Here is an 18602-nt window from a genome sequence, read left to right as displayed (position 1 = left end):
TGTAGATTGTTCAGTTTAATGCAGAAGCCATCTGGAAGCAGCTGAAGGTCTGATCCATTTCATAGATAGGCTGACCTATTTCCTCTCTGTAGTTCAGAATAATCATAGCTAGAATTGGAAACCTACATGCTTACAAAGAAATACTTTAAATTCTGTTTTGTTTTGTTTTTTGTTTTTTTAAGGACAAAGGACTCACTATATTGCTCAGGCTGGACTTGAACTCTGGGCTCAAGTGATTCTCCTGCCTCAGCCTCCTGAATAGCTGGGACTACAGGCACATGCCACCATACCTGGCTCAGAAGTACTTTATTATAGCTAAGTAATTTTTTTTTTTTGAGACGGAGTCTCGCTCTGTCGCCCAGGCTGGAGTGCAGTGGCCGGATCTCAGCTCACTGCAAGCTCCGCCTCCTGGGTTTATGCCATTCTCCTGTCTCAGCCTCTCAAGTAGCTGGGACTACAGGCACCCGCCACCTCGCCCAGCTAGTTTTTTGTATTTTTTTAGTAGAGATGGGGTTTCACCATGTTAGCCAGGATGGTCTCGATTTCCTGACCTCGTGATCCGCCTGTCTTGGCCTCCCAAAGTGCTGGGATTACAGGCTTGAGCCACTGCGCCCAGCCAGTTAAGTAATTTTTTTAACTTAGCTGATTTGAATATATAGCATTTATCATTTCCCTGACTTGAATGTTGCATTTAGCATACATTTAGTATGCATTTTTAAAATGCTATATGTTTTTGACAAACATTCAAAGATGTTTCTTAAAAGGCTATTTTACATTGGAGTATTTACTTGAATTTTGTGGGGTTAATGATGAAAACTTCCTTATTTCTACACAGACAGTTTATGTGATTGCAATGCATATCATCCTTGATTTGACCTAATGCTATGGTTTTTAATCCAACATTTTAAAACTGAAGAGTTACAAAGCTCATCTTTGCTTCAAATTACCTGTGTGGGTTTTAGCCTATTTATAGGTCATTTAACCTTTTTATTTACTATTTAATGATTATTATAATAACCATTGATGTGTCAGCAAAACTAAATCTGCTTTTTATGTTAAAAAAAATTAGCAGACACTTGTTCCGCATGTTGTTTGCAGCTACAGTCTGAGTAAAGATCACCAAAATAAATGTTCTTTTGCTTGGCGTTTACTGAACATGTTTGACGTTAAAACTGTTGTTTTCCTTTTTTCTTAATTGAAGTTTGAGTTAGGACATTTTCATATTATGCTCTGTGAGCACCATCATACACTGTAAAGTGAAGCCTATGGTACTCATTAAAATGATGTTGTATATGGAAATATGCTGCAAACAACAAATTCTAAATAGCCTCTCTAAATGTATTAACTATAAATTTTAAATGGCAAAATTGCCTTTTTAAAATTTCTTTTATTTTTTTAAATTAACATACAGAAAAATTGACTTCTTAATTTTGGTGCACAGTTCTGTGAATTTTAACATATGTGTAGAGTCCTGTAACCATCTCCACAATTAGGATTCCAGCAGTAACATCACCCTAAAAAATTCTCTGTATTATCCCTTTGTAGTAACACCCTTCCCCCATATAACATCTGGCAACCACTCTTCTCTACGACTACACTTTTGTCTTTTTGAAAATGTCATAAAAATGGAATCATATAGCATGTAACCTTTCGATACTGGCTTCTTTCACTCATAAATGTCTTTGAGATTCATCAAGTGGTTGCATGTGTCAGTGGTTTGTTCCTACTTATTGCTGAGTAATATTCTGTTGCCTAGATATACCACAGTTTATTTATCCATTTATCCATTGAAAGATCTTTAAGTTGTTTCCAGTTTTGACAATTATTAATAGAGCTTCATACATTTGTGTACATTTTTGTGTAGATACAAGTTCTTATTTGTCTAGGGTAAATATCTAGAAATGGGATTGGGATTGCTGGGTTGTATAGCAAGTATATGTTTAACTTTAGAAGAAATTACGAAATTATTTTCCAGAGTGGATGTACCATTTTGCATTCCCAGTAACCATGTAAGAGAGTTCCAGTTGATTTTTTTGTTTACTCTTTATTTTGAGATAATTGTAGATTCACATGCAGTTGTGAGAAGTAATACAGAGATCCCATATATCAGTTTACCTCAATGGTAACATCTTGCATAACTTTAGTATAATACACAACTAGGAAGTTGGCATGGACACTATCCACCCAGCTTATTCAGACATCACCAGTTTTATATGCACTCATTTTGTGTATGTATTAATTCTATGCAATTTTATCACATGTGTAGGTTTGTGTGGCCACCACCATAGTCAAGAAACAGAACGGTTCCATCACAAGGATCACTTGTGCTACCCTTTGTTAGCCACAGCCATCTCCCTCCTTACTGTCCTCCCTGGCTCCTAAAACCCACTAACCTGTTCTCCATGTCTATAATTTTGTCATTAGCACAATTAACTTCTATGGATTAGCCTTGTATCCTGTGAACTTGCTAAACTCACAAATTAGTTCCAGGTGTTTTTGTTTCACATAAATGGAATTAAACAATGTTTTGCCTTTTTTTTTGAGACAGAGTCTCGCCCTGTCACCCAGGCTGAAGTGCAGTGGTACGATCTTGGCTCACTGCAGCATCGACCTCCTGGGTTCAAGCGATTCTCCTGCCTCAGCCTCCTGAGTAACTGTGATTACAGGGGCGTGCCACCATGCCTGGCTAATTTTTTTGTATTTTTAGTACAGATGGGGTTTCACCATGTCAGCCAGGCTAGACTCAAACTCCTGACCTCAATTGATCCACCCGCCTTGGCCTCCCAAAGTGCTGGGATTACAGGTGTGAGCCACCACTCCTGGCAATGTTTTGCCTTTTGTATCTGGTTCCTTTCACCTAGTATAAAGGTTTCAGGTTTTATCCATGTTGTAGAATGTATCTGTACATCACTCCTTGTTATGGCCAAATAATATTCCATTGTATGAATATACCACATTTTGTTTATCCACTCATCAGCTGATGGACATGTGGATTGTTTCCACTTTTGAACTACTATGAATAATGCTGCTATCAACATTAGTACCTACGTTTTTGTGTATATAAGTTTTTATTTTTCTTGGTTATATACCAGGCGTGGAATTGCCAGGTCACATGATAACTTTATGTTTAACTTTTTGAGGAGCTGTCAAACTGTTTTCCAAAGTAGCTGCACTATACTACATTTCTACCAGCAATACATCAGAGTTCCAATTTCTTAATATCCTTGACAATACTTGTTACTGTCCCTTTTTAAAATTATAGCAATCCTAGTGAGCATCTCATGGTTTTGATTTGCATTTTCCTAATGACTAATTATGTTGAATATCCTTTCATGTGGATTTGTCATCTGATATTGGTCTGTATTTTTCTTTTACTGTCTTTTTCTGGTTTTGGTATCAGGGTTATACTGGCCTCATAAAATAACTTAGAAAGTGTTTCCTCATATTCTATTTTTCTGCAATAGATTGTGTGTATTTGTGTTATTTCTTCTTGAAATAGTTGATAGAATTCACCCATAAACAATCTGGATCCGGATATTTATATTCTGTAAAGTTTTTTTAACTATGAATTCAGTTTTTTAAATAGTTGTAGGATTATTCAGTTATTTATTTCATTTTGAATGAGTTTGGGTAGTTTCTTATTTTAAGTAATTGATCTATTTCATCTACCTTGGTGAGTTTATGTGTGTAGAGTTGTTCAGAGTATTCCCTTATTATCCTTTTAGTGTCTGTGGGGTCCATAGTAATAACCCCTCTTTCATTTCAGACATTGTTCATATGTTTTCTCTTTTCAGTTGTGCTAGAGGCTTATTAATTTTATTGATCTCTTAAAAAGATTTTCTCTTTTGTTTTTCTGCTTTCTGTTTCATTTTGTTTATTCCTGCTTTTACATTTGTTATTATTTTCCTTTGACTTGCTTTGGGCTTATTTTGCTCTTTCTAGTTTTATTAAGGTGGAGCTTAGATAACTGATTTGAGATCTTCTCTCTTTTCTAATGTAAACACATAAAGCTCTATGTTTCCCTCTAGGCACTGCTTTAGCTGCATCACACAGATGCTTATATGTTATATCTTCACTTTTGTTCTGTTAAAACTATTTTCTAATTTCCCTTGAGACTTGCAGGTCTTTTACCTGCAGATTATTTAGAAGTATAGTATGTTCAGTTTCTAAGGAATATTTCCAGTAATTGGTTTTGAGTTTAATTCCATTATGGTGACAGAACATGCTTTAAATGATTTCAATTCTTTTAAATTCATTAAGATTTATTTTATGACCCTATACTAAGTTGAAAATTTGTGTATACGTTTTGACTCCCCAACAACTTAACTACTAATAGACCAGAAGTCTTACCTATGATATAAACTGCCGATTAGCACATATGTTGTATATGTATTATATACTGTATTCTTACAATAAAGCAAGCTAGAGAAAAGAAAATGTTTTTAAGAAAATCACAAGGAAGAGAAACATATTTTCTATTCATTAAGTAGAAGTGGATCAACATAAAGGTCTTCATCTTCATGGTCTTCACATTGAGTAGGCTGAGGAGGAGGAGGAAGAGGAGGGGTTAGTGTTGCTGTCTCAGGGATGGCAGAGTCAGAAGAAAATCCACATAGAAATGGACACACACAGTTCAAAGCTGTGTTGTTCAAGGATCAACTCTGTTCTGCATTTGTTAGGTGGAGTGTTGTATAAATGTCAGTTGGACCTAGTTGGTTCGTAGTGTTGTTTAGTTCTTCTACATCCTTGTTTATTTTGTCTACTAGTTCTATCATTTTTTATACTACTAGTATCTAGTATCATTTTTTATACTACTGATAAAAAATGTGTCTCCAGCTGTAATTGTGGATCTGTTTATTTCCCCTTTCCATTCTATCAGTTTTTGCTTTATATATTTTGAAGCTCTTTTATTACGTGCATATACATTTATAATTATTACATCTTCTTGGTGAAATGACCCTTTTATTATTTTATAATAATTATCTTTATTCCTGGTAATATTTTTTGCTCTGTAGTCTACTTCTTCTAATATTAATATAGTTATTCCATCTTTCCTTTGATTAGTATTTGCATGGTATATCTTTTTTTATCTTTTACTTTTAGCCTACCTATATCATTCATTATAGTTAAAGTGAATTTCTTGTAGACTGCATTAAATAATTTTCTTATCCATTTGGATAACCTCTATTTTAATTGAAGTGTTTAGATCACTTATATTTAATGTAATTATTGACATTTTTGGATTTTGGATTTTGTTTAGGATTTTTGGATTTTTTTTTTTTTTTTTTTACTGTTTGTTCCCTTTAATTTTTATTCCCCTGTTTTCCCCTTTCTTGCCTTCTTTTGGAATATTTGGAATTTTTTGGAATTCCATTTTTACTTCTTTTTCTTTTTCTTTTTTCTGACAGAGTCTCACTCTGTTGCCCAGGCTGGAGTGCAGAGGTGCTGTCTCAGCTCACTGCAACCTCTCCCTCCCGGGTTCCAGCAATTCCTGTGCCTCAGCCTCCTGAGTAGCTGGGATTACAGGTACACACCACCCCACTCAGCTAGTTTTTGTATTTTTAATAGAGACCAGGCTTTGTATTTTTAATAGAGACCTGTTGGCCAGGGTTGTCTTGAACTCCTGGCCTCAAGTGATCCACCCACCTCTACCTCCCAAAGTGCTGGGATTACAGGCATAAGCCACTGCACCCGGCCCATTGTATGTGTGTGTGTGTGTTTTTATTTTACCATTTTTTTTTGTTGTTGTTGTTGTTATAGATTTTAAAAATAGCTATTCTAGGGGTTACAAAATACATACTTAACTTTTCATGCTCTACTTAGAATTGATATTTTACCACTTCAAGAGGAGTGTAAAAATCTTACACCATACAGGTCCCTTTATATTGTAAAGGAATATACATACTCCTCCTTTATATTGTACTTGTCTTATCTACATACATTAAACCCCCATCAACAATTGTTTCTTTCAACTGGCAAACATATTTTAAAAGATCAAGAGAAGATAGCCTATTAAATTTACCCAAATATTTACCATTTTTGTTCTCCTTCCTTCCTGATGTTCCAAATTTCTTTCTAATATAATGTCCCTTTTGTCTGAAGAATTTAATTCAGTAGTTCTTTTAGAGCAAGTGTGCTGGCAATGGATTATCTTCATTTTCCTTAATTGGAGAATGTGTTTATTTCACTTCCTAAAGTGAAATTTCAAAAATTTCTAAAGGATATTTTTGCTGGGTTCAAAATCCTGATTGACAACCCTTTAAGCAATTAAAAAAAATTGTTCTATATTCTTCTGCCCTCCATGGTTTCTGATAAGAAATCCACAGTTATTTAAATTATTATTCCTCCTGTATTTTTTTTTTTTTTTTTTTTTTTTTTGTGAGACAGGGTCTTGCTCTGTCACCCAGGCTACAGTGCAGTGGTGCAGTCAGTCATGGCTCACTGCAACCTCGACCTCCCGGGCTCCAGCAATCCTCCCACTTCAGCCTCCCGAGTAACTGGGACTACAGGCAAACGCCACTACACACAGCTGATTTTTGTATTTTTTGTAGAGGTGGGGTCTTGCCATATTGCCCAGGCTGTTCTCAAACTCCTGGGCTCAAGCAATCTGCCTCTTGGCCTCCCAAAGTGCAGGGATTACAAGTGTGAGCCACTGCATCCAGCCTATTCCTGTATTATTAATGCATCATTTTTCTCTGACTGCTCTCAAGATCTTGTTTTGTTTTTAATTTTCAGCAGTAACTGAAAACTATTATTATTATCATTATCATCATTTGGTTTATCCTCTCTAGGGTTCACCAGAATGCTGGAGTTTGGAGCTTTATTTACTCTGTTCTGCTTTGCTGCCTACTTTCCACAATTGAACTTGCATCTGGGACCAGGTGGTAGGAGGACAGAGACAAAAAAACAGCAGGGACTCACCCTCCCTCAGGACTACAGCTACTTTTATTGAAGTAGTTTCTCCTCGCTCAGAGTTTTAGACACCTGTGTCTGCTGTCACAGACACCACTGCAGGATGGCCTAGAGACTGGGTCATGAGACAATGGAGAAGAAAAATGATATCTCCTATATACTCTGAGCATCAGAAGTCCCTTTTCCTGATCTTCAAGTCAAAACTAGGGAGATTCTTTGGGAGCTTTCTGTTTATTGAGCCCCAATTCCAGATTTTGATCTGCCTTGAGACCAGGCCAGAAATTATAGGAATAAATTAAAATGATAAATTCACCAGTAGTTCAGTGGTAGGGTATGTCAAATTCTGGCTTCTTCCCCAATGTGCCTGCTAGTATTTTGTCTTCAGAATCCTCAAATAGCTGCTGTATGCATTTTGTTCAGGTTTTATTGCTGCATTCTGTGGGAGAGTATGCTTAGCCAGAATTGGAATAAAATTGTTTTTGAAACTAAAAAAAAATTTTTTATGTGTTTTCAACTAGTCCAAAACAAAACAAAATTACTAATTTCTTAGGAATAATTTTGTTTTATATGCATAATCCTCATTTGTTGCAATTTACATTATAACTAAACACAGTTCTCAATCATCTGCTTCCTGATGCTAAAGAGAATACTGGCTAACACCATTCCACATGGGAGTAACGTGAGTGAAGGTGCTCTCTTACTTTGGGGAAGTTCCTTGTGGAGATTTCTGGGAAATGTAGTCTTCTAAGTATCAAGCAAAACAAAACAAAAAACCCCACACAAAACCCCACACACATACACACATGAGGATGGGACAACCAGGCATGGTGACTCAAGCCTGTAATCTCAGCACTTTGGGAGGCTGAGGATTGCTTAAGGCCAGGAGTTGGAGACCAGTCTGGGCAACATAGTAAAGCCCCATCTCTATTAATAAACAAAACAGCATGGGAACAGACAAAACAAATTTTAATGACAATATCAGAAATGTTCTCCTGCTAAACATATAATAATTACATGGCTTCCTTTGGTTTCGCTTTAAGTGTAAAAATGTCACTTACATAATTTCAGTGAGCGTTAGAGCAGATAAAACTTTTTATCAATTAACTTGCTAATATAGCGTTAGGTGTTTTGGACAGAAGGCCTCAACATTTCACATGGCTTTTTCAACTCATTTCCTATTCCTGCTACAATTGCTCTGCCATGTTTTTCTAGAAAACATAATAATGGCTATCTGATAGGATACAGTTTAACTGAATCCAGGAGAAAATAGAATCAATGTCTCCTCCAAAATTTATTGGCATTTGTTGCAAAAAAGTAATGGATTTATTGCAGCTCAGAGATATAGGAAAAGATTTGACTGTGAAAAGCAACAGTAAATTTAAAATAATTATTTTTTCATGTACATTATCAATATTAACTATTTCTCACCAGGCCAGTACTGCAGAGTCATGATGTAAATCAGCGAAGGCACTTCACAAATTCTTCTCTTGGAGAAGTCAGCTTGGCGCAGAGAGTGGAGGGTACCAAGTTCAGCACCAGTGAGAGTAAACAGACGTAAGGACTTAAGAGCCTTAAGAGACTTAAGACAAAAAGACTTCCAGGATGGCATCTGGCCGAGCGTTCCCATAGGAGACTGGGGCTGGGCACAATGTGTGCTTAGTCAATATTTATTGAGCTCCTATGTTAGGCACTGCTCTGGACACTGGAAATACAGCAAGGGAAAAAAACAAAGTGCCTTCCCTCATGAAGTATACATTCTAGTGGGAGTGACAAATGACAAATAGTAAATATACACTATGTCAGCTGGTAATTCAATATAGCAAAACTAGGGGCAAAGGAGATAGAGAGGAGTGAGTTAGTATTTTATGTAGAATGGTTAAGGAAGGCCTCCCTGAGACAGTAACATTTGAGCAGAGACCTGGAGGAAGGGACGGATTGAACCATGTGGCTCTCTGGCATGCTCTAGGCAAAGGGGACAGCAAATGCAAAGACCCAGCAGTGAGGCCTCAGCAAGAAGGAGAGTTTGATGGGAGAAAAGTGAGTGATGGGGAGAGCCATGTAAGATGAAGTCAGAGAGCTGGAGTAAGATAAGGGCATGTGGTGGAGAGCGATACAGAAAACCACTGGATGGTTTAGAGCAGAGTAATGACAGATCAGACAAGGCCGGTTCAGAAAGAAGGAGCCCATTCTCACTCACCTACTTCCCACACATGAAGCAGATAAGAAACCAAGCCCAGAAGGTGAGTTAACTTATATAAAGTTGTATGGCTAGAAATGGAAGGGCTAGGCAGAAAATCCAGTTTTTTGCAGTTTTTGGTCTTGTTGTTTCCCCTGTGATACCAGATGGAAGACAGAGGGAAAAGAGCCACAATGAGCATTTTAAGTTGTGATTGCTTATCTCTCCGAGATCTTTCCAATGATTCGCCTTTTTACTACTTCAAAGAAAAACATTTCCATTTTCAGATACCTAAGATTCCTGCTATCATTTTTAGTAGCCCAAGTGCTAGCCATTCACATTAAATACCCCTGGTACTCAGACTTGGTTTGGGCAATGAAAAATGTTCCTAAAGGCTTTTAGATAAAAATTACTATTTAACTAGAGCCAATATGTGCCAGGGAGTGAGACTGGTATCATCACCCCATGTTACGGAAGAAAAAGCTGAGGCCCAGAGAGGTGAAGGGACTTGCACAGGGTCAAACAGCTGACCAAGACTCTTTCCACCATGCCCGATCGATCGCCCAGCTCAAAATACCGGCTGGTGTGTAGGTGGGAGTCTCCGTTCCCCGTGTGCTCGTTGTCTCTGCTCCCAGGCCCTGTGGAGCAAGATACTAACTATCTCTTTAAGAAGGAAAGTAAAGACGGGCCGCTTACGCAGCTGCCGGCGAGCCGCCGACTGGCTGGTCCCCTCCATCCACCTCACCCTCCCCGCCCCTCCCTCCCGGCAGCCCCAGCCCCGGCGAGCACCCAGCTAGCCGCCTCCTGCAGGGGCTCGGGAGAGCAATTCGGCGGCCCGGCAGGGCAGCTGAAGCCATGGAAGCCTCCGCAGGTGATGACAAGGACCACGGGGACCTCCAGGCCCACCGCCCAGCTGCACCCGCCGCAGTCCAGAGTGCCAAGTGCCAGGGGGTGGGGTGGGGGCCGCGGGCCGCGAGGAGGAGGGGACCCAGCGCCAGGCAGGCAGCCTGCCCTCCAAGCCTTCTGGCTGCAGCGGCCCAGCTGTCAGCGGCCGGGGCTCAGCTGCCCGGGTATCCCCCGCCCGCCCTCACCCGCCCCGGTCTATCTCTTTTTCCTAACCCCGCAGGTCGCTGATCAGGGCCAGGCGGCTGCAGCAGCGACTGCAGAGGCGCTGCGCCAAGCCGGGCGGGAGTGGTGCGAGCCGGCTGGGCTGCGGAGGGCGAGTGGACTCAGGTGAGGAGGCCGCGGCGGAGCGGGGAGCTGGCCCTGCGCTGCACCGCGGCAGGTGGGGGCCGCTTGCAACCGCTCGCTGCGGTAGAATCCCTTGGAGGGCACCAGCCTAAGAGGGGTTAATCGTGACTCATTCTTACCCTCCCTTCATTCCCCTACATCCCTTTAAGCGCTTCCCTCCCTCCCCCTCCTTGAAATGTACGAATTAGAGGGTGCTGATTGCAGCAGGGAAGATGCCCAAAGTGGGCGATTAGCAGGTTTTTAGGGAACCCACCCCCCAATTTTTATTTGTCTTTCTCTTCTGGGATTTGGCAAACATTTAAGCTTCTCTTTTCCTTCTTCGAGGAGGAGCAGGGGTTCCTGGGGATGGGAGAAGGATGGAAACCCACACCCACCCCAAGGTCAAGTGCCAGTGACTGCTTCCGTCCCATCTTTCCCTCTGAGAAGCATCAGGGCCCTGCAGTAGATCTGGGGGAAAAAATGCCCATAAGTCCTAGAGTGGACGATCTGAGCCTCAGTCTCCCTGGAGCTTCCCTGGGATATGAAGCCTTCCACTCCCCAGCAGGGAGCTGGGCTGTTTGCAACACCTACTAGCCTGGGGAGCCCCATATTCCTTTTCCCAACCCTGCAGACTGAAGGAGAGGCCGGTCACATGCTGCCTGTTTCCTCTGCCTTCTCTGCCCATCTGGTGGTGTCAGGATGGGCTGGAGGAGCTTCTCAGAAAAAGGTGATCTCTGCAGGCAGAGTTGTGTAAGAAAAGTGCCAGAGATCGGGATTCTAGACCCTTAACTTGCTAGTTGGCCACCAGTAGCCATCTTAAAATTCTTCAGGCGTGGGTGTCTGTCTGCTCATCTGTTAAATGCAGGAATTGGAATAAATGATCTGTATAATTTTAGTATATCACTCAAGCAGCTTTTACATGTCAGGGGGACCCCTCTGCTAAGGCAATTTAAATTTGGGTCCATGAAATAACTGGGGTTTCCTCAGTTGATCTCTTTCAACTCTGACTTCTTAAGTGAAACACTGACCTTCCTTGTGGGCCTGAAGGAACTGGAGGTGCCAGACAGTCTTATGTTGACATGCCTGAGCTGCCAAGTGACTTCCCTTCCCCCAGCTTCAGTTTCTCCATCTGTAAATCTAGGGGTACACCCCACAGAGGGCTGATGTGAAAATTAAATGAGATGTATGTGGAAGCACCTAAAACAGTGCCTGTGCCTGGCACATAGTAGGTTCTCAGGAACTCAGGACTTGGGAGATAGACTGGGGAAAGAGAAGAGGCGGCTGCTTTTAGTCCTCTTCTCCTGCCCCTCCCCTGCCTGTCTCTTCCACACCCCTGCAGATGGTGTCCCTGCCAGGGGTAATGAATGCTGAAGTGTATTGGGCCACCAGGCTGAGGGCCTAGGCAGCGACATTTCCACTGCAAGGGTTGTGACATCATTCTAGCAAATGATGGTCCTAAGGAAGCCTGTAGCCCAGCATTGGGTTTGGAAAATCCTGGCATCCAAGGGCGGAGTCTCTGATGGAACAGAAGCAGCAGAATCTTGTGTGCTGGCAGCAGGGCAAAGATCAGGTCTTCCGGATCTCACACGAATCCCACTGTGGCTTTCTTGCCCTCCCTGGAGTGTCTCCCTAGAGTCACCCTGAGGCCAGGCAGTCAAGTATTTGGTGCCTGTATTTTTGATTCTTTATCTTCCTTCCTGCTGTCATTTTCAGCCTAGCACTCAAGCCTTTCTCACTCCTCTTTATTCCACAGATACTTCCTGCCTTTTGACAGCATGATAAAGGAGGTTATCCATAGGGTCGGGTGCGGAATTTTGCTGCTGCACCATTTGGGCCAAAAGAAGTTGTCATGTCCCCCTACCCCCACCCTAAATTCCTGTTTGGCAGAGACCCTGTCATTTTCCTTTCTGTGTCTCCAGTCTCTGGCCCATGAGTAGGCCCAAAGTAGGTGCTCCATAAGTGTTGAATGAAACAAACTTGAGGAAATTATGTCTCTAAGCCAGGTAGGTTAGGGAGAAACTCTGGGAATGTGTTGATTGTAAAGGTGAAAGCCATTTTAAGTGTAGGACATCGTCCAGGTTGTTGGTTGTTATTATTATTGCTATTACAACTATTGTTATTATTGCTCTTGCTGGTGATTAACAGATGCTTTGCCTTCTCCTCTAGGGCTCCTGACTAGACCAAAAGGGGCCAGATGTGCCTGGGTGGGTAGTGATGTTGGCAAAAAGGGATCCAGATGGTGCTGGCTGGTGTGAGATGACTGTGAAGGGAGGAGGATTGGGAAAGGAATGATTCTAGCCATTTTCTGCGTTTGAGGGAGGGAGCAGATAATTAGAATCAAGTAGGCCAACACGGATATTAAGTAGAAAGTCAGGAGACCCAGGTCCCATGTCCCGTTGAACCACTGCTTTATTATGTGACCTTAGGCCAGTCAGGCCTCCCCTCAAGGCCTCGCTGTGCCCATCTATATAATGATGGGACTGGACTAAGTGATTTCTAAGACCCCTTCTGCTTCTGATATTCTGTCAAGTGGATTTTGTTAAATAAGAATCGGACAATTATTATTACCCTCAAAGTCATTTATGAAGTCCCAGACTATTAACTATCCCAGGTAATCCTTAAAGAAAATTATGCCTATTTCAAAGATGAGGAGACTGAGGCTTGGAGAGATTAAGTGACTTGCTCAGGATTGCACAGCTAAAACTGTTACCTGACACCAGGTCTGTCTAGATCATCCTCTTCCAAAGGTTTCCCTGCCTCTTCATGCATACCTTGCTGATGCTGTGAGTTGTGTGTGCACTTGCAGGTGTGAATAGGGATTTGGAGAAGAAAAAGCTGTGAACAATTTATGGTGGGCGATCAGGCATTTCTCCCAGGTGATTGTTGCAGGGTATTTCCTGGTTGAAAACTGTGTGAGCCAGGAATGGAGAGTTTTCCTTTTACCATGAGCTCTGCTATGCTGATGGTTGGTGGATGCCCCTTTACTGAGGATGATGGTTAGGCCTGAATGACAGTCAGGACAGATACACTTTTTTAGTCTTCTTATGTGTTGTGCTCTTTTTTACACAGGTTCAGTAATTTACTGCTCAGATCATCCCATTATGTAGGCACTATATGTAAATTTACCCATTTGTATAAGTGAGAAAGCCAGGGTGGAGAGGTGAAGGGTCTTATGCAGAGTCATACAACCAGTGTGTCATAGAACCTAGAAAATGTTTAGCTGGAAGTGCACTGGACTGGGTGTCCAAAGGGTTGCTTTTAGTTTGAGCCCTCTCAATAACTGAGTAACCTTGGGTCAGCCAGTTTCCCTCCGAGAGTTCCCATCCCTCAAATGATCTGCATGCATTTACTGACTCTAAAAGGCCTACATGCAACCTTTTTCCAGTATTAGAGGTGGAGGGGATTCCTGAACTTGCTAAACATTGATCAGCGTTTGTCCTTATTTATTAGCTAGGCCCTGGGCTAAGTGCACGCATGCAGGAAAGAGTAAATGGTGAGTCCTAGTTGCAGGAAGCTCATATCTAACAGAGGGAGACAGATACCTAAACATGCAGATATGAGAAAACATCTGTAAGCTATAAGATATATTGCTATGTGTGTGATGGGGTGGGGGGACGGGGGAGGGGAACGATCTTTCCTACTGAGTAGGTCAGGAAGGCTTTAGAGAGATGATGCCATTGTTATCTCTATTTTTGGCATTGAGCTTGTGAATAATAATTTAATAATAATAGTAAAGGGTTCTACTCGATTTAGAATGTTTCCAAACAGCCCTAAAGACTTGTTGGCTCCTGTCCTCATCGATACACAAGGTGGACACAGAGTCTGGGGGACCATCCAAGCTCACTCTGTAGCACAGTTTCAATGGAACTCTCCATTTGTCCCAGGTAAACCAGAACCTTTCCTGTCCTTAGAGACTTCTAGAAGCAGGATTTTGAAATTCCTCTGACAAAGACTGTCTTGTGCCTATAACCATCTGCTAGACTTGGGGAATTCTTCTTCATTTCTATTCTAGGCATCCCACCTGTCTGGAGGAACACCTAACACCTGAGAGGTGAAGTCATTTGCCTAAGATTACTCAGCAGGGCTTGGTTCATATCTCTGGCCTAATGGGGATTGCATTTCTAAGCCACATGGGGTCTTTCTCCATTTAGGCCACCAGAGGCCCCTGGTGCCAGTTCTCCATTTGATGGGCAGCTGGTGCTGAGGGAAGTCTCTCAATGCAGGTGGTGTGAAGCTCAAGCCGAGGGCCTTGGAGAGGCTGAGGCCTGTGTGCCCCAGGCTGCTTTGCATTAACAGACAGATGTTTGTGACATGTTTGTCGCATGCTCAGCACTGTCCTCTGAATTGAGGTGCTGAGCCAACCAAAAGGGAGTGGCTGGAGAGCAGCCTGGCGCAGCCAGAAGAGCCAGCACTGAGGAGTCAGGAGACTTGGGTCCTCACCCCAGCTCTGCCATTGACCCACTGGGTGGCCTTAGGTCAGACCCTTTGCTTTTCCATGCCTGCAAAATGGGAGTCAGGAGTGATGATCTCTAAGAGCCCTTCTAGCTCTGAGTGGCTAACAATTCAGAAACTCTTTCTTCTTCTTCTTCTTTTTGTTTTTTGGAGGCAGAGTCTTGCTCTGTCACCCAGGCTGGAATGCAGTGGTATGATCTTGGCTCACTGCAACCTCCGCCTCCCGGGTTCAAGTGATTCTCCTTCCTCAGCCTCCCAAGTAACTGGGACTATAGGCATGCGCCACCATGCCCGGATAATTTTAATATTTTTAGTAGAGACGGGGTTTCACCATGTTAGCCAGGCTGGTCTCGAACTCCTAACCTCAGGCAATCCATTTGCCTTGGCCTCCCAAAGTGTCTTTCTTCTGTTCTGTAATGACTTTAGGGGGTAGAAGGGTGGATAGGATACATATAATTGTAACTTGAGGAATAATAAATATAACAAGAGGCATGAACAAATGCTCTGTGGATTTGCTGGAGGGAGAAGGCTTGGGAAAGGCTCAATTCAAAAGCCACCTCTTCAAAAATAGAATGATGCAGATATGGTTAGATGAAGTTATGAGTTTTTGTTTTGTTTTAACCAAGAGGAGTAACAGAAGATTGCTGTCATACTGGTACAGGAAGTCTGTAGCAGAGCAGTGGGTCTTGGACTTAGATTTCACAAAGATCAGCGCGTTTGAGAATCCATCCTCAGTTAGCTAGCTTTTTATTTTACCAGATGAGGACATTCAGATGACACGTAGGGTTCTCTTTACTATCACTGTCATAATAAGAGAAAGAACATTTTAATATTTCTATTTCCCCAAGTAATGAGGCCATATTATCAGGGGAAAAATGGTATTCCTTCAAATTGAATACATTTTGCTTTGTTAAAAACTCACTGCATTGTCTGTATTTTCCTCATTTTGCCACAGACTAGTGTTCTCATGTTTGGCTCTGAAGTTGGGCTGCTGGGTTTTGAATCTTGGCCCAGTTGTTTTTTCCCTCAGAACCTCTGTTTCCTCATCTGTAAAACTGGGAAATGATGTTGTCTCCTAAGGTCATTAGGAAGTCTCTACACCAAAATGAAATATGGTAAGCAAGGGATGTCAAATGTAGTTGTCTACAAAGGTAAAACAGGCCGGTTGGGCTGTTTGGGGATTGTAGCAAATTGGAAAGTGCTTGCTTGAAAGAGGCAGCTGCTATCCTGCTCCCACCATTCTTGCCTACAAGAACATGTACCCAATGTTGTCAGATCTTCTGATTTATAAGATAGAAATTTGCATTTTTTGTGACATCTCCTAATTTTTAAAAATATAGCTGATTAACCAATATTTTTAAATGCACATATTAAAATGTGTGTGTGGCCGGCCGTCCATTTGTGACCTCAGATGTAAAGTTTTAGATGCTGGGCACATAGTGCTCAGTCATTATTGGCTGACCCGCAGATGAAGGCAGAGAAAGGAAAGAAGGCTGGAAAGGCAGCCTAGGCCAGGGAATGCCTTGTTTGCAAGGCTAGGGTATTTAGCCTGACTTTGGCAGCTTGTGATCTTCTGCTTCTGGCTCCCCCTGCCTCACAGGCCCTGGTGGTGTCCCTTCCCTTTCGGCAGCACTGTCAGGATTGTGTCTCTGAGGATGGAGGCCTCCAGATACCTCTGTACCCCTTGAAGCTGGCCCTAGCCACACCTCCCTACCACAGGGTCTCTGGAAGCTTGGTCGGCAGCTTCAGAAGAGGGAACTTGGCTGGTGGCCTGTGCAGCCTGGCACAGAAGCCACCTTTGAGAAAGAGGGGTGGAGAGAGGCTCCTAGCAGGTCCTTAGTGGGTGGGGTAGTTCCTGTTCTTTGGAAGCCACGCCGGCCTTGCAAGCAGCTCTTCTGCCTCCCTCTCCTTGGGTTGTGCTGTGGTCTGGACAGCAGGCAGTCTCTCTGCGGACAGATCTCACACATGGTCCCTGCAGAGGAAAAGTTGGGATCTGGTTGCAGAGACAGCCTCTAGTATTCTTAGAGAAGGACCTCAGAGGAGCTCTTAATTAGCAGAAGAAACCCTACTACAGTTTCAGGGCCTTCTAGGATTCAGATTAAAGCCACTGATGACAGTTTACATTTTTTGTGGCTCCAATTAATCAAATATTCATCAAGCACCTGTCATGGTAAAGTTCTATTCTGGCCACGGTGAAGGAATTCAAAGAATTATTTACATACATTCATTCAACCAACGTATACGGAGGATCTGCTCTACACACAGGCACCAAGATGTGGTCCCTACCCTCAGGGAGCTATTTAGCCTGGTTGGAGGGAAGGTATGTGGGTGGTGCACAGGGCCTAACACATAGAAATATTAACAACAGCTGCCCTTTGACTGTATGTCTTCTGAGTATGAGGTGCTAGCCCTTATTAGCACCTGTTTTAGAGGGTGGATGGGGATTTCATGGAATCTTCATCTAAAGCACTCAGCAGTGTGCCTGCCACACAGTGATACAGCTGCGTTATTGGTAGCCTGGAAAACTGGGCAGATGCAGAAGAAAGGCAACATACAGATGGGTCAGAGAAAAAAAGAAGCAGTCAACCAAGCCGGACCCACTTAGCATATGTTATCCTTGTTTTTTTTTGAGAGGAGTCTCGCTCTGTTGCCCGGGCTGGAGTGCAGTGACCGGATCTCAGCTCACTGCAAGCTCTGCCTGCCGGTTTACGCCATTCTCCTGCCTCAGCCTCCCAAGTAGCTGGGACTACAGTCACCCGCCACCTCGCCCGGCTAGTTTTTTTTGTATTTTTTAGTATCGACGGGGTTTCACCGTGTTAGCCAGGATGGTCTCGATCTCCTGACCTCGTGATCCGCCCATCTCGGCCTCCCAAAGTGCTGGGATTACAGGCTTGAGCCACCGCGCCTGGCCTGTTATCCTTGTTTTATAGAGGAGGACACTGAAACTCAGAGAGGGGAGGAAATTTGTTCAAGGTTACACAGCGGCTGTGTGGCAGAGCCTACACTTAGATGCCAGTCTCTTTGGCATCAGAGCTGCATTCTTCCCTCTAAGCCATACTGCCTCTAAAGAAGTGATCAGTGGGCCAGGCGCGGTGGCTCAAGCCTGTAATCCCAGCACTTTGGGAGGCCGAGGCGGGCGGATCACGAGGTCAGGAGATCGAGACCATCCTGGCTAACACGGTGAAACCCTGTCTTTACTAAAAATACAAAAAAATGGCCGGGCGCGGTGGCTCAAGCCTGTAATCCCAGCACTTTGGGAGGCCAAGGCGGGCGGATCACAAGGTCAGGAGATCGAGACCATCCTGGCTAACATGGTGAAACCCCGTCTCTACTAAAAAATACAAAAAAAAAAAAAACTAGCCGGGTGAGGTGGCGGGCGCCTGTAGTCCCAGCTACTCGGGAGGCTGAGGCAGGAGAATGGCGTGAACCCAGGAGGCGGAGCTTGCAGTGAGCCCAGATCGCGCCACTGTATTCCAGCCTGGGCGGCAGGGCCAGACTCCATCTCAAAAAAAAAAAAAAAAAAAAAGAAGTGAAAACTACCATTTGTTGAACACATACAACAGGTGAGGCACTGTGCTGCTTGGCAAGATAGGAAGTTTTTTAACAGTTGAGGAAACTAGGACCACTAGAAGGAAGAAACTGGCCTAAAGTTATATAAGCACAAGGGGTGGGGTGAGGACTCCCACACAGGTATACAGAATGTGGCTACCCACACTGTAGTGACAGAATAGTAGTTTTCAAGGGTAAAGGTATTCACAGTGCAGGCATGGGAGACAGTGTGAGCTTCTGCATGCCCTGAGAGACAGATACCAGACCAGTCCTTGCAAGTGCC

The 18602-nt window shown here is 43.0% G+C and overlaps 1 protein-coding gene across 1 annotated transcript in view; it reads left to right on the top strand.

The window, feature by feature from the left end:
- Window positions 1-9848: 9848 nt before the first annotated feature.
- Window positions 9849-18602, top strand: part of SNPH (syntaphilin) — a 42240-nt gene continuing 33486 nt past the window's right edge. Inside the window, exons 1-2 of the mRNA XM_023220595.2 lie at window positions 9849-9959; window positions 10215-10321. The gene's annotated coding sequence lies outside the window, so the exon portion shown is untranslated. The remainder of the gene's footprint in view (window positions 9960-10214; window positions 10322-18602) is intronic.

This window comes from Piliocolobus tephrosceles, chromosome 20 (genome assembly GCF_002776525.5).
Source record: "Piliocolobus tephrosceles isolate RC106 chromosome 20, ASM277652v3, whole genome shotgun sequence".
Lineage (NCBI taxonomy): Eukaryota > Metazoa > Chordata > Mammalia > Primates > Cercopithecidae > Piliocolobus > Piliocolobus tephrosceles.
Note: the sequence above shows the minus strand (reverse complement) of the source record. Positions and strands in the feature narration are given on the sequence as shown.